The sequence below is a fragment of the Mustela nivalis genome, assembly GCF_964662115.1.
Source record: "Mustela nivalis genome assembly, chromosome: 9".
NCBI classification, from domain to species: domain Eukaryota; kingdom Metazoa; phylum Chordata; class Mammalia; order Carnivora; family Mustelidae; genus Mustela; species Mustela nivalis.
Window position 1 is genome coordinate 95,495,592 of NC_139028.1, and position 19,720 is coordinate 95,515,311.

General features: G+C 34.2%; 1 long non-coding RNA gene across 1 annotated transcript; it reads right to left on the minus strand.

Moving 5' to 3' along the window:
• Positions 1 to 754: 754 nt before the first annotated feature.
• Positions 755 to 18,576, minus strand: LOC309841381. The gene is made up of 3 exons (XR_014299099.1): positions 18,479 to 18,576; positions 16,725 to 16,754; positions 755 to 838 (listed from the first exon to the last, which is right to left on the minus strand). It is a non-coding gene; the product is annotated as an uncharacterized lncRNA (long non-coding RNA).
• Positions 18,577 to 19,720: the final 1,144 nt, after the last annotated feature.

Sequence of the window (19,720 nt, forward strand, 5' to 3'; positions counted from 1 at the left end):
AAATGTGCCCAAAATTCAGTGTTTTAACACAGAACAATCAAACAATATGGTGATGTGGTATGCCCATTCCACTGGATCTCCTGGGTGGTTCCATTAGTGATTCCAGAGCCCTGCATCTTCCTAGCTCCTGGCTCCATCATCTCCTTTGTTTTTGGAGTCCTCTGCTGGATTTTCTGCATTTGGACAGCCAGTGGGAACAAGGCAGCATAAAGGAGCTGAGGAACTTTTAGATGCATGATCTAGAGGTGAAATATATATCACTTCGGCTCACATTCCACTGATGACAGCTCAGTCACCAGGACACTTGTAACTGGAAGAAAGGCTAGGAAATTAGGTCTAGCTCTGTATCCAGTGTCAAAGATGTGGTGAGCTTATTGGTGCCTCTGCCACATGGTTTAATTCTCTATGGTGAAAAGAAGAGGCAATAAACAAGGTATGAATTCGGGAATACAGATCTGGATTTACAGTGAGGTTACCTCCCCAATAATCCCATCATAAATTGAAAGTATTATAAGTCAGAATATCTTAAGTAAATATTATAAGTCAAAAATGAATTTAATATACCTAACCTACCAAACATTATAGCTTAGGCTTGCCCTCCATACATGTGTACGGAACACATACTTTAGCCCCCAGTTGGACAAAACCACCTAACACAGTCTATTTTATAATCAACTGTCAAGTATCTCATGTGATTTATTGAACACTGCTAAAAATAAAAAGCAGAATAGTTGTAACTATATTGTTGTTTCCCCTGGTGATCTCATAGCTGGTTACAAGCTGAGGTCTGCTGCCACTCCCAGCATCAGGAGAGAGGATCATACGTTGTATCACTAGCCTGGGAAAATATCAAAATTCAAAGTTAGAAGTATGATTTCTAGTGAATGCATGTCCCTTTTGCACCATCTTAAAGTCAAAAATCCTAATTTGAACTGTCATGAGTCAGGGAACTTCTGTAAAAAAGATTACAATGTTGGGTGCCTCGGTGACTCAGTGGGTTAAGCCTCTGCCCTCACTCAGGTCATGATCCCAGGGTCCTGGGATTGAGCCGTGCATTGCATCGCATCGGGCTCTCTGCTCAGCTTCCCCCCTCTCTCTACCTGCGTCTCTGCCTACTTGTGATCTCTCTCTGTGTGTCAAATAAATAAATAAAATCTTTTTTAAAAATCTTTATTAAAAAAAAGATTACAATGTTTATGAAAACTACTACCTTAATAAATCATGCCCAAGTCCACAGTGTTGTCAATATGTAAAAATATATACATTTTTCTACAGGATAATTAGAATCCATGTTTTAACAAAGGTCCACATTGATTCATAGGCAAATTAAACTTTGAGAGGCACTGCTCTATAAAATATGTCTCACTTGAAAAATTTACAATATACCATAGTATTTAAAAAAACAAGTTTGAGAATTTGTGCTGCAAAGAAACTTGCTAACTTTCATTATTATTGTTAATAATCTGAATATTCCAATTGAACTTGGTTGTGATCACTTCTTAACAAAACACTCATTAATATCCCTTTGGAAGCTAGTTTTCTATGAAACTCAGGTAGGGACATGGATTTAAATGCACAAAATGGGGGTGCCTGGTTGGCTCAGTGGATTAACCCTCTCTCTTCTGCTCAGGTCATGATCTCCAGGTCCTGGTGTCAAGCCCCACATCAGGCTCCCCTGCCTGATTCTCTGCCTAATTCTGATCTCTCTCTGTGAAATAAATAAATAACGTCTTAAAAAAAAATAAATGCACAAAATGGGGAAGTACTAAACTCAGAAGTTTAGGTGTTAATTTTTACCTGGTGTCTCTACCATAGGCCCCCTCTGATTTGGAAGATTCATTCCTATATTCCCAGTTAGGTAGTCTGATTCTGACGTGAAGAATTTTAGTTTTTCATTCATTCATTTATTCATTCATTCATTCTGCATACTATTTTTCAGACATTTACCGAGGTCTGTGAAACCAAGAATGATCCAAGATTTCACCAGAGGAGGAGGAAGAATAAAGTAGAATGTAAACATAAAAAAGTTTACAAGGGTTAGATACATCCATTTGAATAGACTATAAGTGAATTTGCCTTAAAATGGACCCTAGTGTGTTGCAAACTCTGCAAACTCTATCAAAACATTGTAATGTTAGTATTAGCCTATTGAACACTGAGGTCCTCACTGATACACTACAGTAGGTCTGAGTTCTACTTTATTTAAAACATCTCACTTTCTCCTTTGTTACAAAAGGCTGATAAAAAAGAGAGAGTAGGGGCCCCTGGATGGCTCAGTGGGTGAAGTGTCTGCCTTTGGCTCAGGTCATGATCCCAGTGTCCTGGGATGGACACTCGCATTTGGCTCCCTGCTTTTGGCTCCCTGCTCAATGGGGAGTCTGCTTCTCCATCTCCCTCTGCCCACCGCCATGCTCTTTCTCTGTCAAATAAATAAATACAAAATAATAAGATTCTTTAAAAAGAGAGAGAATTAGCCTGCACTGATAGTTTTCCATTATATTTCTTCCACTAAAATTTTTTATCATTATTTCTCTCCTCTCCTACCCTTTGCCTATACAGTAGCTTCCCATTCCTTTTTAAATTTCTATTTATTTTTTAATTAACATATGTATTATTTGTTTCAGGGGTATATGTCTGTGATACATCAGTCTTACACAATTCATAGCACTCACCATAACACATCCCCAATGTCCATTATCCAGCCACCCCCTCCCTCCTATCCCCTCCCCTCCAGCAATCCTCAGTTTGTTTCCTGAGATGAAGAGTCTCTTATGGTTTGTCTCCCTCTGTGGTTTCATCTTGTTTCATTTTTCCCCTCCCTTCCCCAGTGATTCTCTATCTTGTTTCTCAAATTCTTCATATTAGTGAGATCATATGATAATTGTCTTTCTCTGATTGACTTATTTCGCTTAGCATAATATCCTCATTTCATCCATATTGTTGCAAATGGCAAGGTTTTGTGTTTTTGAAGGCTGCATAATATTCCATTGTGTATATGTATATATTTATATATCTATCTATAAATAGATACATAAATAGATGATAGGTATACCACATTTTTATCCATTCATCTGTTGATGGACATCTAGGCTCTTTCCATGTATTTTCTTAAGCTTACCTGTATTTTATTATGTTGGTACTATTGCAAGTAATATTTGATACTTTTGTAAAGGACATCAACTTTTCCTTTTCTATTTCAGCTTCATCATGACAATTGCTCACCATAGATAAATAATATTGATTTTTTAAATGTTGACTTTGCATCCTGAAGGGGTAAGTACACATTTTAGTTCTTAGAAGATTTCTGTAGTTTCATTGTTAGTTCTGCATAAACAATGTTACCAACTATAAATTTAAAAAGGTTGTATTTTCCTCCAATTTGTATACATTTTATCTATTATTACAATGCTAGGACCTCCTGTAAATTGTAAAGAGAAAAAGTTTGCCACTTTAAGCCAAAGTTCATTCATTTATTTACACTATATGCTCTACTTCTTTTTTCTTCTTTTGTGCTTAATTAGCTTTTTTTTTTTGGCCATTAATTAATACTTATTTTCTCTTACTTCTGGGATTCCAATTACATTTATTTTAGTCCCATTGATATTGGCTCACAGGTCCTTGATATTCAGTTTAATTTTGTGCGGTCTGTATTTTACTTTAAATAATTTTTCCTGCTATATATTCAAGTTCACTAATCTTTTCTTGTGCTATTTCTAGTCAGTTGTTTAATCTCACTTGGCTTATTTTTTATCTTAAATATGTATTGTACATCTCTAGATATTCTGTTTGCGTCTGTTTTAATAATTCCACCTAACTCCTCACTGTGTTCACATTTTATTAATCTTTTAGAATATGCTTGTGTAGTATAATTTTAATATCCATATTTCATAGTTGTATAATTGCTACAGGGGGTTTGATTCCCAGATGTGTATAAGTACTGAAATTTATTCAACTTGTAGCTCTTCTGCAACTGTTATTCCTTGACACTTTTTTTCTTATCCAACTTGTGTCCGTTCTGACACACATATATATTGATTTTCAATCAAGGATTCCTCTCTAAAATAGTCTATTTGTCTTGTTCTCCCTGACCTATCTATGTAACCTTATCTTAATGAATCTTCTGGTCTCTGCTTGGCTTCCTCCTGTTTTGCTGAAGCTGGAAAATGCTTCCAGGCAGTAAACTAGAGAAATCGTATGGTTTATCTTATTTGTTGATTTCCCTTTGAGATTGTTTTGCATTGGCTGTTGTCCAGTATCCCAAAACACCTGTTTCATATACTTTGTTCAATTTTCTGTTTGTTAGAACAAGAGGGTACTTATCATTACAGATGATCTTTCATGAATAGAAATGGAAATTCCCCTCACTTTATTTTAAATGCAAAATATTGGTAAGATGAAATTGGTGTATACTTTACCAATATATTTCTAATTCATAGGACACATATTAAATGCATCTAATAAAACCAAATAATATACCATAATGTGCTTAAAATATTGAAATAGAAATATAATGAAGCAAAACACTCTTGAGTTACCAGAAATCATTGTAAATGTTCTTGATACTAGCCCTACTAACCCTATTTCTACTGCTAACCATTGGCTAGATTTTATTTTTGAATACCAAATACTCTGATTCTTTTTTGATGTGAACCTAAGGGAAGATTATAATGTTTAACCCTGAATAACTCAACATCATCTGTGAGATGGAGATGACTAGGGAAATGTGGTCGGAGAGGCCATGTGCTGTTCCTGGATAAGGGCTTTGTTACATTCCATTCCTTCTCTTCAGCATATTCCATGTAGGAGTTGCTGTGTTAGATGGGATCCCAACTAAAGATGATATGGAGTAGATTACAGCTAACCCAAGAGGAGTGTGTTACTCAAAGAGGAAATAAGCTTTAGTTGTTTTGCACCACTCACATTTTGTGACCCTTAGTTACTTCAACATAAGTTAGCTGGTTTTAACTGATGAATCATGCAGTTTGGTCAACCTAAGAAGATCTTAATCTCAAATTCATCAATGATAAATTTTAAATAATACCTACAGTATATTGCATAAAGTATTATTGTGAAAATTTAGTTCATGTGTAGATTCAAGAACAATTGCTAATTAAGGACAGTGCATAAATATAAAGAACTCATCCTAAGCCATATTTAGTTCTTAAATATACCATTTTAATCTATGCTGTTATCTTTATGAGAATATAAGTTTAATTTTAAAAGTCCTTGCTCTTTAATGGACTCTAATTTCTGCCTAGTAAGTTCTTTAATTTTTTTTTAAGATTTTTTTATTTATTTATTTGACAGAGAAATCACAAGTAGATGGAGAGGCAGGCAGAGAGAGAGAGGGAAGCAGGCTCCCTGCTGAGCAGAGAGCCCGATGTGGGCCTCGATCCCAGGACCCTGAGATCATGACGTGAGCCGAAGGCAGCGGCTTAACCCACTGAGCCACCCAGGCGCCCAGTTTTTTAAATTTTTAAAGCAATCTTTTCTTTCAAAATTTTAGCTCCAAATACCTATCATCTGTCAACCATAAAATACACTGAATGATTAAGTATTCATTATATACTTTTTATTTGTCTACTTTATTTACTAAAATTTTCTGTGCCACTTCAAAAACTGTCAACCCTATTTAAAAAAAAATAGATTGTTCTGTTCTTTGATGTTTTATTCTCTGGCAACCTTATACTGCAAAATAAATTCAAATTTAATTATTCCCTGAAAAGAAATAAAATTTAATTCACTTTAACCCTCCAGTACATTTTGTAGCCCATACAAGCCTTTTGCTTCCCTTTTTTAAAAATATTTTTTTCTTGTGCTTTTGATCCCAATCTCCTTTAGAGAGACAGTGATGATCCTTCTAGGTAAATTACTATATTCCAAAGTCACATTTTCTAGCTATAATACAAATATTCCCTTAAGTAATAGAAACCACTACATGACTTTTTTGACAAGAGAGATAAATACGAAGTGTTGGTAAGACATTTATTTCATCGTCCCAGTTCCTTATTTTGATCTCCAGTATCTTTTATCATATCATCATACACATGTCAGTTCTTTACACATTCTTGGAGCTTTAAAGAAAAGGAAGACATTTTTCACTTCATGTTCAAATCTATTCAACTTTTATTTAGGCATTTTCTTGTGTTCTATCTAATCATACTTTCTGAAATAAAAGGGGCTTATGCTGAAACAGTGTTATGGACTGAACATAAGAAAACACTTTTAGGGGCACCTGGGTGGCTCAGTCACTCAGTTGGCTAAGCATCTGCCTTCAGCTCAGGTCAAGATCCCAGGGTCCGGGGACTGAGTCCCGCATAGGTCCCCTTGCTTAGTGAGGGGTCTGCTTCTCCCTATGCCTGCAGCTCCCCTGCTTGTGCTCCCTCTGTCTCTCTCTCTGACAAATAAATGAAATCTTAAAAAAAAAAAAAAGCCAATACTTTTAGAACTATGTTCTTTGGATTAATATCTTATACAGGCTCTTAAGTAGAAACATTTACTGTAAGACATTTTAGAAGATTCAGCATACCACTAGGCTTCCTGATTCCCCAGATAGAGGGTATAGTATGTAGTCATTTCTGAAATTGTTTGACTATGGTAGAAATCTTGCAGAATGTCACTCTCTGGATCTTCTTTCACAAACAAAGGAATAGAGCAATGAAATTGTGTTTCTTAAAGAAGATAGCACTTGTTTACCATCTAGCAAACTAGGTTCTTTCTCACCTGGGAGTACCATCCTCTTTAACAGAGATTGTTACCTCATGAGTGAAGTGTGATTAGACCTGACATTTGAAGATCCAGTAAGATTTATAAAATATTCACTGTCTCAACTCTAACAAACCATTCAAAAGTGATATCCCTGCAGCTTGCTCTGAATTAAGCTGTTTCATCCGTACTTGTCACACAATGAAAAAGAAATCACCCCTCTTGCTTCAAAAAGTATTTACCTGCGATAGTGGTGTTTATTTCATTTTTCAGAAAGAATCATGTTTTCTTAAATCTTCATTTGAAAATCTACCATCACGCCAAAGTCTGTCTTTTCAATGGTTAAGTGCAGTTTTCTTTCTGTATGCAAACCTGGCATCTAGGATTTTCTTCTTATTATTCACATCAGATAAACAAAAATCCCATCAGTATATAACTTCTGCTTAAAATATCTCTGGCTTATCGAGCAATTGAGATAAATGAGTTTCATTCTCTGTCTTCTGAGTCAGGTGGGTGGACATTTATAATATTGTTCTTCCTTTCAGACACAATTTATTAAGGAGGCACACCCAAATCAGAACAAAAAAACATAATAATAAAGTTTTTCTGACTATTTCTTTTATCTTTTCCTTGGTTTATGTTATAAGCCAATGTAATAATACTGGTTTTAACTTTGGGAATTGAAGGTGTCTGATATAAAATATTTATTTGTTATCTTTTTGCCTTGACAAAGCCAACATTTAATAGCTTTCTTGAAAGTGAGTGCAACATCAAAGCCCATGTGCTTTTCTCAAATTCATTTTTATTCTGGCATTGTTAGGCATTTCCTAGCCTTTCAGCAACTACAAATGTTAGATTTTTTTTTTCTTTTTTGTAGTCACATCACTGTCTTCTCCATCCTCCCAGTCTTGTGTGGTTTGCACTCTTTGTCAAAATATTAGCAAAGAAAAATTGCTAAACTTCCACAGAAAGTGGAAGTCTAAGTTCTGGCTCATATTAGATTACATTATTTTGACCTCTTGCCACCAACACCAGTTTCTTTTGTAATTTGCTTGACATAAAAAAAAAAAAAAAAACAAATAAATAAAAAATTAAAAAAAAAAAAAAAAGGAAAGGAAAGGAAAATGTAGGGGACACTGATTCCTGGTCCAAACTAGGCATTTGATACTAACTAGTGAAGAACTTGTAAAAAGAATAAGGAGCAGATATCCCTCCTTTACTCCATGCTTTACTGGGTATATTGTTGTCTATTCCAGAATGAGTCAAAAGTAATCCAAGATAAGCACTCCATTTCTAAAGTTCATTTTCCTTCCTTTATTTTATTTATTGCTAATTTCTCCTTTGCATAAAACACAGCAATTCTCCAAAAGTTGTTTTTCTGTTATATGCCAAGCAATGAACCAGTCACCCTGCCCCATCATTGATATTCTGAGCATCCAATTTTACAGAATGGCAAATTCGGACCCAGAGAAGTCACAGGACTTCTTTAACCTCAGTGAATAGATCAGTATCCAGTGTTTTACCCTGGAAAATATATTATTTCCACTTAATCATTCTATCTCTTCATAAAAGAGAAAGTAATGTCTTTGGCACTTGTTCTTCATGACTCATCTGCTAAGAAACGCTATGTTTGCAATGGAAGATCTTCTTATCAGTCTAAAATTACTGAGTCAAATAACCCATTTGGCTGTGCTGGGATTACTAATCATTTGGTTCTTTGTGTGTGAAAACATAAACTGGTCCAACCCAAGCTGAATGAAGACTGACTGAGACATCTGCGAAACACGTACTGTCAAGGAACAGTCCAATGCCATGAATTTGTGTTTTATTTGAGGCAAGTTATGCTCAGGAACTGAGGTGATCTTTGCCAACCATTTATTTAACACAGGCTCACTGCAGGAATTATAATTTATAAAAATAATATTTCACACACCAATCACATACAGGATCATATCTCTTAATAAGCTAATAACGAAGTAGCATATGCCAAAACAATGTTTCCCCAAACAAAGTGGAAATGAAAAAAATAAAGTCCAAATTTAGCTGAGGTGTACATTTCTAGGAGCTCATATTCAGAAACATTGGCTTGGCCAATCAAGAGCTGATGTCCACAGTGTTCAACCCAAAGCAGAAGTCCCTATTCTTAGAGCACAGTGCTAGGGGAATGGAGATGCTGTTGTTAGCAGGCAAGATGATCTAAGAACCCTACCTTTACATGTAGTGTCACACTGTGGTTTTCAGTACTCTTGGTACAGTTGGCTTGCACAGCAGGAGTTAATGCCCAAGGTCATCAGAGAGTATTTAGATCAGCAAAGGGTAGCCTTGTACGGACCAAACACTCTTGGTTAGTCCTCACAAATTCTTGATATTTAAAGTTTAAATATCTAAGGGCACCCGGGTTGCTCTAGAGGTTGACCTTCTGACTTCAGCTCAGGTCATGATTTCAGGATCTGGGATAGAGCCCAGCGTTGGGCTCCAAGCTCAACAGGAGTCTACTACTCCCTCTCCCTATGCCCCCAACCTCTCAAATAAATAAATAAAATCTTTAAAAAATTAAAAAATAAGTTTAAATTTCCATTACTTAATAGCCATTCTTCCCTATGTTTATTGATAAATTCCCAGTGATGACTGTCATCAGTTGAACTAAGTGCTTATTGACAAAAACAGATGTCAGTGACAACATCCTGACACAGCTTCCTGAGTAAAATAATTCACTCCTAGATCAAAATAACTGTACGTGAAATACAAGAAAATCAAAACAACCTCATGTAGATCAAAATAACCTTACTTCAGTCAGAAACAAGTGTATTTGAAATCATAGCACAAGCAATATAGAAACCATGGGGTAATATCCCATATTTTTGTTTTGCTATTTTTGGGCTTTGACTATTGTCTTATTAAATCTTACACAGATAAAGTGATAGAATTAAAAAAAAAAAAAAGAGAGAGAGAGGAAATTATCAAAGGTGTCAAAGCCTAGAGCAGGCCATGCATATCTAACATTTCTTTTTTTATACACAAGAAAACTATTTATGTGGTTGGGAACAAATCATCTCTCAGTGGCCCCACCTCAGAGTACCATCACATTAAGGATTAGGGTCTCAACATCTGAATTTCTGGGCACAATTCAGACCATAGTAACATCAGAGACAGCCAGACAGAAAGAGATAGATAGATATATAGATAGATAGATAGATAGATAGATAAGGGAAGAAGGAGAGGGCAGAGAGGTTGAGAGAAGGAAAGGGAGAGATTTATTTTAAGGAATTGATTTAAGTGTTGTGGAGAGATTGCTGAATCCAACATCTGCAGGTAGTCCAGTGGGCTGGAGACCCAGGAGAAAACTGTTTTTGAGGCCTGAGTCCTAAGGTACATGGGAGTCTGAATTCCCTCTTGAAAATAGCATCTTTTTCTTTTATTTCTTTTTCTTTTTTTCTTTGAAAGCCTTTCACTGACTGTATAAGCCCATTGCATTATGGAGAGTGATTTTCTTTATTCATAGTCTACCTATTAAAATACTAATCTCATCCAAAAAACTCTTTACAACATCTAGAATAGTATTTGACCAAACATCTGGACACTGGGGCCTAGCTAATCTGACTGATAAAATTAACCACCACCAAGTTCCACAGAGCCAGGAACAAGGCAAGGATTCCATGGTGTCCACTATAATTTAACACCATATTGTTTATTAATCAATGTGATCATCTAAGAGAAAATATAGAGATGCACATTAACAATTTAAAAATAAATAAGACTATCTCTATTTACCTATCATAAATATGTATATCTGGAAAAGTCAAAAATATAAATGATAAAAGTAAGGTAAATAATATAGGCATTCTGTGAGGCAGAAGGACATAAAATTAATACACAATATACTTGTTTATACAAACAAGTATATTTTGAATTGGATGAAATTTGAAGTACAAATGTGTAAAAATATTTGGTAATAGACTCAATATGAGATGTACAAAAACATAGGATGAAACATTAAAATGCAGCATAACTTAGCCTAACATTTCTTAAATAAGACCCAGAATAGTAAGCAACAAGAATTAACCTTGTAGTAGTATTAATCATCTCTAAAAAAAAAAAAAAAAGAAAAGAAAAATATTATATGAGTCAAAAAAGAAAGAAAGAAAAACTCTGGGATGCATGGGTGTCTCATATTTTGAGTGTCTCACTCTTGATTTCAGCTCAGGTCATGATATCAGTGTTCTGGGATTGAACTCCACATTGAGCTCTGTGCTCAGAGTGAATCTACTCAAGAATTCTCCCTCTCCCTCTCCCTTGGCCTCTCCCACCATTAGTATGTTCAGTCTCTCTCTCAAATAAATAAATCTTTTTAAAAAAATCCTTTTGACAAAATAAATAAATTACCTATGAATAGCATAGTCATATTATTTTATTATCTAATTGGGAAAATATTAACAGTAAAATTTCATGCCACTAATAATTATGGTATTAAGCAGACATAATACAGAATGTGTCATAGCTTGACTTTTTAAAATAATTCAAGTTAGTATCACCCTCCTTGCACCAGACTGAAACATAAAGATGAACAAAAAGACTATTGTGAGTCAGGGATTTTATATCAAAGAAAATTAACCTTCAAGTAAAAAGGCTACTGACAAATCAATTTTAAAATAGAAGAGCTTTTGGGGAATATCATTCTCATGACTCATTGTTAATGAAACTACCAGAGGACAAACTTCAAGTTAACAAAATATGACAGAGAAAACCTTTTTAAAAAGTACTAGGGATAAACAATGGATCTATTTGAAGGTAAATCTAAGGCACCAAATAATGTCTGTGAGGTGACAAGATAGAACATGAATGTTATGTGGTCTAAAATGGAGGAATAATATAACTTACAAATACAAGAAGATGAGAGAGAGATGGTGGGAAGTAGAATAGTTCACAAATCATCTTCTCTAATAACTGAAAATTAAGGATATTTTAAGCTGAAAGATAAAAGCTCTAGGAAAATCTGAATATTAGTAGAAAGGTAAAACCTAAGATAAATAATGATATTTTAAATAAATGGGTAGGGGAGGAATTAGAAAAGGAGAAAAAAAAATAAAAGTAATTATATTTGGATACATGGTAGGGAAAACATAAATTGTAAGTTATCTGAGGAAAAGGTGAGGAGAATGTTTTGCTATATTAAGTGCAAAACTAAATAATTGGTAAAGTAGAAAGGATTAGAGAAAATACAGTGCTGTATGTTACTTTAAGAATTGTGAGCTTTAAGAGATTGATACTAAGCAGAAATCATAGAGAGGGGATGTGGCAGAGTGCCCTCAAGAACTTGAAGATGCTTAGTTAGGGATGTTGGTAGGGGAACAGCACTTGGCTGACACAAAGTCATTTATGAGGACCAGTGAGTCCTCCCCTTAAGATATCAGATATTTTTGGAGAAAGGTCTGTTGTTGTGAAGTAAGGCAGAAGGTTTCTAAGACATCCAAAATTAAATTATGATTCCAAATTTGATCCCATGTGTATTCTATGAGCCAACAGATTTGTATATTTAGAAGTATTTCAGTTATGTATCTAATGTTAAATATATATTACACATAAACATATATTCATAATATATATACAAAAATATGTGTATAGTTATATAATTATACATGCATAGGACATATTCTGTTTTATGCCTGCTTAATACCATAATTATTAGTGGCATGAAATTTTACTGTTAATATTTTCCCAATTAGATAATAAAATAATTGAAGAGCAGGTTCAGTCTATTTCTAGAAAGTTGTATTTCTGTACTTTATGTATTTATTTATCATATAATAAAGTTGCTATTAGGTTTAATTTAAAAGCTACTAATTTGAGATTGAATCCTGAAATTCCACTGTGTGACATTAGTAAATGACTAGGGATCTAGGGCCTCAGTTTCTTTCCTACACTTAGGTACTAATAATATGGATAATGTTGATAGTTACTTCAGCATGAAAATTAACTGAAATCATATATAGAAAACTAAGAAGCAAAAATGCTTGACACATTGTTGGTGTTCACTATCTGGATGTTTAATTAATGTACGTACAATTAAATGTTAACATACTGAAGATAAAAAGTATTGCTTTAAAAGTATTTTGGCTTCTTTCACCTAGAACACTTATTTCCTTGGCCTGGATCCTATAATTTAAGGCATTCTGCAACCCACTGGCAACTTACCAAACCTTATTCATGAAATAAATAATTGTCCTCTGTAGATTCAACCTTTGTGATTGTAAAAAAAAAAAAAAAAAAAGTCTTATTGTGTTCTCTTTTTTTGCACATCTCCTATCAAAAACATGATTTTGTTTTACTCTGTTTAGTCATGTGTGGAAATATGAGTAACAGTTTTAGCAACTTTGGCCTTACTTTCTCACTCTTTCACTGTTTCGGTTTCAATCATGTTACCTAGTGACAGCTGTTGGGTTATAGTTGCTGGATGGTTTCCCATCATGAAATGCCTTATTAGAAGCCCAAGCTGAAATGCTCTCAGCTGGGTTGATTATGAAAATTGTACAATTTTGACAAGATTATAAGCAGCATACTTTTGTCTAAAGCAAATGTGTGAGTGAAATATCTGGTTTGGCCAGTCAGTTCTACCTTAGAAAACCTACTAGCCAAATGATAATCAGTAAAAGAGGAAAGGCAAAAAGTCAACCTCATCTTATTAATAATAAAATAAATGAAATTTAATAAAGCCAATTTTATTAACAACTATAATTTAATTATAATATTTGGAAAGAATAATGCAATTATGATATTTAATGTAATGAGGACATAGTAAACCGTCATTAGATTGCTGTTGGAGAATGTAAATGAACTCTTTATGGAAAACAAATTAGCAATGGGTAACAATATGTATCAATACACTTTTACATAATTATATCTTTAATCCAGAATTTCCCCTTTTATGACTGTGTTCTATGAAAAACGTTGCACATAAATAGACAAGTACCTTCCTATAAGATTTTTTTATTTTATATTTATCAAATGTAAGAAATTAAAATTCAAAAATTGGGGAAAATTTAAATATATATATGTCTGCACTTCTAGCTTTCAACAAGTACTTTATATTAGATTCACCCTGCTCCCTGTAAAAAATATGAACTTTGGGAAAAAAATCAAACAAACAAATTGTTTGAAGGCACTGGAAAGCACACAAAAGCAGACAAAAACGACAGGTAAAACAGCTCTTAAAATGAGGTAAACACAGGAGGTGAGATCAACATTCATCTTACTTTTCCCTGAAGAACTCTGCCGTCTACAAGTCTAAAGAGAAATAGAGCTCAAGAAAAAAGTGGCAAACTTAATGGACTGAGGACTGAGAGGTCATACTTTCCACATGGAAGAAAATGTTAGGAGATTAATGGAAACTCTAAAATAATGTATAAAATAAAAATTCCAAACCTGGGGGCACCTGACTGGCTCAGTCAGTAGAACATATGAATCTTGATCTTGGGGTCATGTATTTGAGCCCCAAGTTGGGGATAGAGTTTACTTTAAAAAAAAAAAAATGAACTTGGGGCACCTGAGCAACTCATTCAGTTAAGTGCCTGGTTCTTGAATTGAGCTCGGGCCATGATCTCAGAGTCATAAGATCGAGCCCCAAGTCAGGATCAGTGCTAAGCCTGGAACCTGCTTAAGATTCTTTCTTCCTCACCCTCCAACCCTCTCGTCCCTCCCACCCCCCTACTCAGGCTCTCTTTCTCTTAAAAAAAAAATTAAAAAATAAAAAGATTAAAAGAATTCAACTTCTTTCAAAGGAATTCTAAACCTAAAAAGTACAATAGTCAAAAATTTCAATGGATGGACTAATAGAAGATTGGACAATGCATAATAAAAGGTCTGTGAACTCAGGAACAGGGCAATAGAAATTAAACTGATTTACAAATTGTAGATTTGAAATACTGAGAACTCCAACAACCTGGTCATGGCATTAAGCCATTTAACATATGTCTGAATGAAATACTGGATGATATTAAAAAAAAAAAAAAAAGGACAGTCAACATTAAAACATTAAAGAAACAATGCCTGATAATTCTGTATATTCCACAGAATATTAAATATAAATATTAAATCCAGAGATTGAAGAGGTTCAGCGAACATTATTAATTAGGATTCATACAGAGAAATCGATAGCTAGACACATGATAGTCAAAATGTTGAAATACAAAGATAGTGATAAAATCTTTAAATCAACCAGAGTAAAAGGGTATTCTTCACATAGGGAAACAATGATAAAATACTGGCATGGGAGTGAAAAATATTTGTCAAAATTCTTGACTTAAGGAGTTTTGAAGATAGACCATGTACGTAATATATGTGTAAACCTTAGTAAGATGATTTCCAGGTAGAATGTTGAAAGTGTCAAGGACAGGACATTCTGGTTAAAAAAGAAAATGAGTTCTCGTTTCATTCTTCCTATCTAATCTTCTTCCTGCTCTTGGAAATTTGGGGGCCTGGTAGCATTTTTTAAATTTGAAAGGCTTCAGTCCCCTCTCATCCATGCGAATGCTTTGCTGCTATGACACTCTTCAAAATATGGAGTTTCTACTTATCAAATAATAGTTTACCCCTTTTAACAAAAACTGTCCCTGCAGTTCTATTGAGACAAGCTTATATCTCTATGTTAGCATAATAGGCTGCTGTGAGACTTCCTTTAAGATTTTTAGAAGAAAGAGAGAGAGAGAGAGCGCACGTGCATGCGTATGTGTCTGTATGAGTGCGTGCCTACAACACATTGCGTTAAGTCCTTAGGGTTCTTAACAAAGACTCATCTCCTGTGCTTCATTTGATCTTTGGCATTAAGCCTCTTTTCATTTTGAAACATTATGTGAACTATTAGTGTTGATTTGTAACACTTGGTAGTTTAGAACCCTTTATCACTTGGACCCTTTGTTCCTTTGAGAAAGAAATGTATTTAGGAACCAACATCTAGGTGTTGGCTTTGCTCCTCGCTGCTGAGAGGTTGGTTTTTTGAGATGTTCTCAGCAGATAGAGCTGAGATGAGCTGGCCAAAGAAGGGAGAGGATGAATCATGAATGCAATAATGATGTTAACAATGGTATTTGGATTAAATGCAATGGGGAGTCAGTAAAGAATTTTCAATAGGGTAGTAGACTGGTCTAATTTGTAGTTTAGGAAAATTACCCGGCAATACTGTCATGGGCATGTAGAATGCACACAAGGTATCAATTATTTAAATATCACTATAATGAAAACAGGTTTTCTTGTGCTAAGTTCCACATGTCTGCCATGTGTACCTATTCAAGAGTCATAGTTTATATAAATTTAAGTTTCCTAATATGACTAAATCTTTAAATATATTATTCTTTAGGAGCAAACAGAAAATAATGATATGGTGTACGTTTCTAATCTCTTTAGAAACAGAGGCTTGGGGTAAGTCACATACAAACACACATAGACACGCGCATACACTCACATTAATTTTGTGTTTGAGGAGTTGTGATTAGCCCTCCATGCAAAATCGCAAACTGGATGGCTACATTCAAGAAACTAGTATCCACTCAGGGAATGCTGAAGGAATAGTCTTCAGGGAATTGGTGGCCCATTGACTGAGTTGCTTGCTCATATTTGCCTACAGAATCAGTTGCTGAATGTTGAAAAGCTAATGTAGTAAATCACAGCTACTTTTCTACGTTTTTATGATTGTTCATCTTCCCTAAATTATATTAGAGGCAATAAAAATTGATTCTAAGTAAAGTCATTATCCTTTTAAATGAGAGTTACATAGCTCAGGCATTAAGATATTCACAAGACAAAGCAGTTTTTTAAAATGGTTCGTTTTTTTCTAAATAAAGCTGAAAAAGAAATTGCATTTAGCCTCAAAACTGCAATAAGCTAACATCTTCCTAGAAGTGAGTAAATACATGGGATAAATGGAATTTATCTTTTTATAATAATATTTGCTAATTATTGAATACTTGTAAAAATAAACATTTGATGCTTCTAAAAATAGCAAGAAAAAAAAACTAATTTGAACTTACCAATTCAAGAAATGGAATGATGCAATTTACCTACAGAAAAAAAATGACTGTTCTGATTTATATATATTGTCCGTAGATAATAAATCTTATATCAATACTCATTCAAGGAACAAAGGATTCCAGGGTTGCACACATGATTCTAAAGTGGGCTTCTTTCCTAATCCTGAGCATAGAATCTACAATCTTTTATAATTGGCTGCAGCCAAACCTGCCCATCTGTCCAAATTTTACCAAAAATGGAGAATATATATATCTTCCAAATAGAGACACTATTTTTATCTTCCAAGACTATTTGCTGTGCAAACATCCTTGAAAAGATCAGCCAAAACAAAAGGCTGTCAGTGCCTGTGATCACAGGACATACAGAAATGTGAGTGACACGTGCTATATTGTCTCTCAGTATATAAGAAGTACCCATGAAGTGGTAATTAATGGTTTCTCTCTAATATCAAGCATGAAGTTCATTTATGGAAATCCACTGAGATAACAAGTATGCTGAAACATTATAGGTTGTTTTGTTATTGTCATTTAAGGTTGAGATCATTAACCCAATTTAAAACATAGCCAAACATCATATAAAATTAATTTTAAATTAAACAACAAAGCTTAGGGGTGCCTGCATAGTGTAGTCAGTTAAATATTGGTTTCAGCTCAGGTCTTGATCTTGTGGGTCATGAGATCAAGCCCTACATGGGACTCTGCACTCTGAGGAATCTGCTTGAAGATTCCCCTCTCCGTCTTCCCCTCCCACTTCCATGCTCTCTCTCTCTGTCTCCCTTTCTCAAATAAATAAGTCTTTTAAAAATTAATAAACATTTTTCTCTTTTTCTGAATGTGCTTTCTTTTAAAAAAAAAAAAAAACAGGAACTTTTGTTGACAGATAGTTAAACCCAAGATCTATCTTAACTCCGAAGATCTTTGAGCATAACCTGGGAATGACAGAATTAGGGGTACACCATTAAGGCGTACCCATTGTGTATGGGTAAGAAAATACAAAAATTAAAGCAAAGCTGCAAAGATTTCTGAAATAACCTTTCTTTCTTCAGGTAAAATTACTAAATGGTTAGCCCAAAGAACTCTACTTATATTATTTTAACTGCATTGTCAGAAGGCAGGAGACATAAACCTATCTCTATCAAACTCAAACTTGTTAAAATAATCTCAGTTACTCAATCTAAATGCTCAGAATTTGCGGTTTCAATAAAACAAGAATGAGACAATTCCTTTCTCAACATATATTCATTATTATATTTAAGCCCCATTTTTTTCCTCTTATTAAATCACCCTGCCCCATCAATGGATTCATTCAAGTCAGTTATCTGGCTACTCAGTCCTGGGAACTGTCCTTTCACAGACCCATTCTTTATGTCCATACAATCAGTTATGAAGCAAAAATTTCAGCTTATGAACCATAGTTTGCTAGATATTTTGAGAGGGTTTTGAGTGCTGTCTCTGAGTGGATCACCCTAAAGATGATACAGTATCTATTAATGACATAAAAGCAAAGGAAGTGGTAGAAATGGTTGATGTTATCATATCCTTTTTTGGTGATATCTCCACAAGGAAAAGTAAGGAGATTGGAAATGCAGAAAGTCTTGGTTTTGGTTCGAACTTCTGCTGGTGGCTTTAGTTGGATGTGTCTCTTCAGTTCTTAAGAAGAAGAGTTTGTAATAAATTATGTGTTTTAGTCACCTTTAACTGCTATATCAAAATACCATAAACTGGCTGACTTATACACAATACTTTTTTCTCACAATTGTGGAGGCTGGGAAGTACATGATCAAGGCGCTGGTCGGCTTAGTTTCTGGTGGATCCGGTTTCCTGGTTCCTGGACAGCTGTTTTATCATGGAGTCCTCACTAGGCAGAAAGCGATATGGAGCGCTTTAGAGTCTCTATTATAAAGGCGCTAATTTCATTTGAGTGTTCCACCTTCAGATATAATCACCTCCCAAAGGCTCCACCTCCAGAGAGCATTACACTGGGGATTAGAATTCACCATAGGAATTGGTGGGGAACATAAACATTCAGTCCACAGTGTTAACATTTACTGACATATTCTTACTTAGTAAAATGCATGGTTTATCCTCTGCATTCTGTAACTATTTCAGGATTTGAGTTGAATAGAACTGATGCAAAGTCAAAGAACTTTACTATAGGTATCCATAGTCCCTGATCTCCTGTTGGGTAAATGATTATGATTATCTGACATGACATGCCTTAAAAATAACTTAAGTTATGATTTTGGGGTATATGTTATATATGTGTATGTGTGAGTAAAGCCTAGATTTATTGGTTAACATACATGATACCTTAATCAGGAATCTATAGAGGTAATTAAGAGAAAAATCAAATATTATAAATAAAAATCTATATAAAAATTGCATGTCATTATTCACTAAGCAATGAATTTAAAAAATGTTAATGAATTAGAAATAAGATGAGATACCACTGTATGCCAATTATAATGGCTAAAATTAAAAGATTGGTCATACAGAATATTGGTAACATGTGGGGCAAATGGATCTTGTCTTGATTATGTATGGGAATGAAAAATGGAACAACCACTTTGGAAAAATGCCAGTTTCATAAAAATTTATGATATACTTTCCATAAGCAAATCATTTCAATCCTAGGTATTTGCTCAAGAAATAGAAACATTTGTCCAAACACAGAACTTATATGAATGTCAATATCAATTGTATTTGTGATAGCAAAAAACTGGAAACTATACTGATGTCCATCAACAAGTAAATGTTTTACACAAAATATGATATATCCATATAATCAAATATGTTTGGACAATAAGCAAAAAAAAAAAAAAGTTGCTAATATATGCACCATGATATTTGATTATCAAAATCATTAAGTTGGTGGAAGAAATCAGATAGTCCCAAACACGCATATGCACACAATCAGAGAATAAACGTATAATTTTATTTATAACAAATTTAAACTGTCATGGTTTAAAGCAGGTTCATAGTTGCGTAAAGAGCAA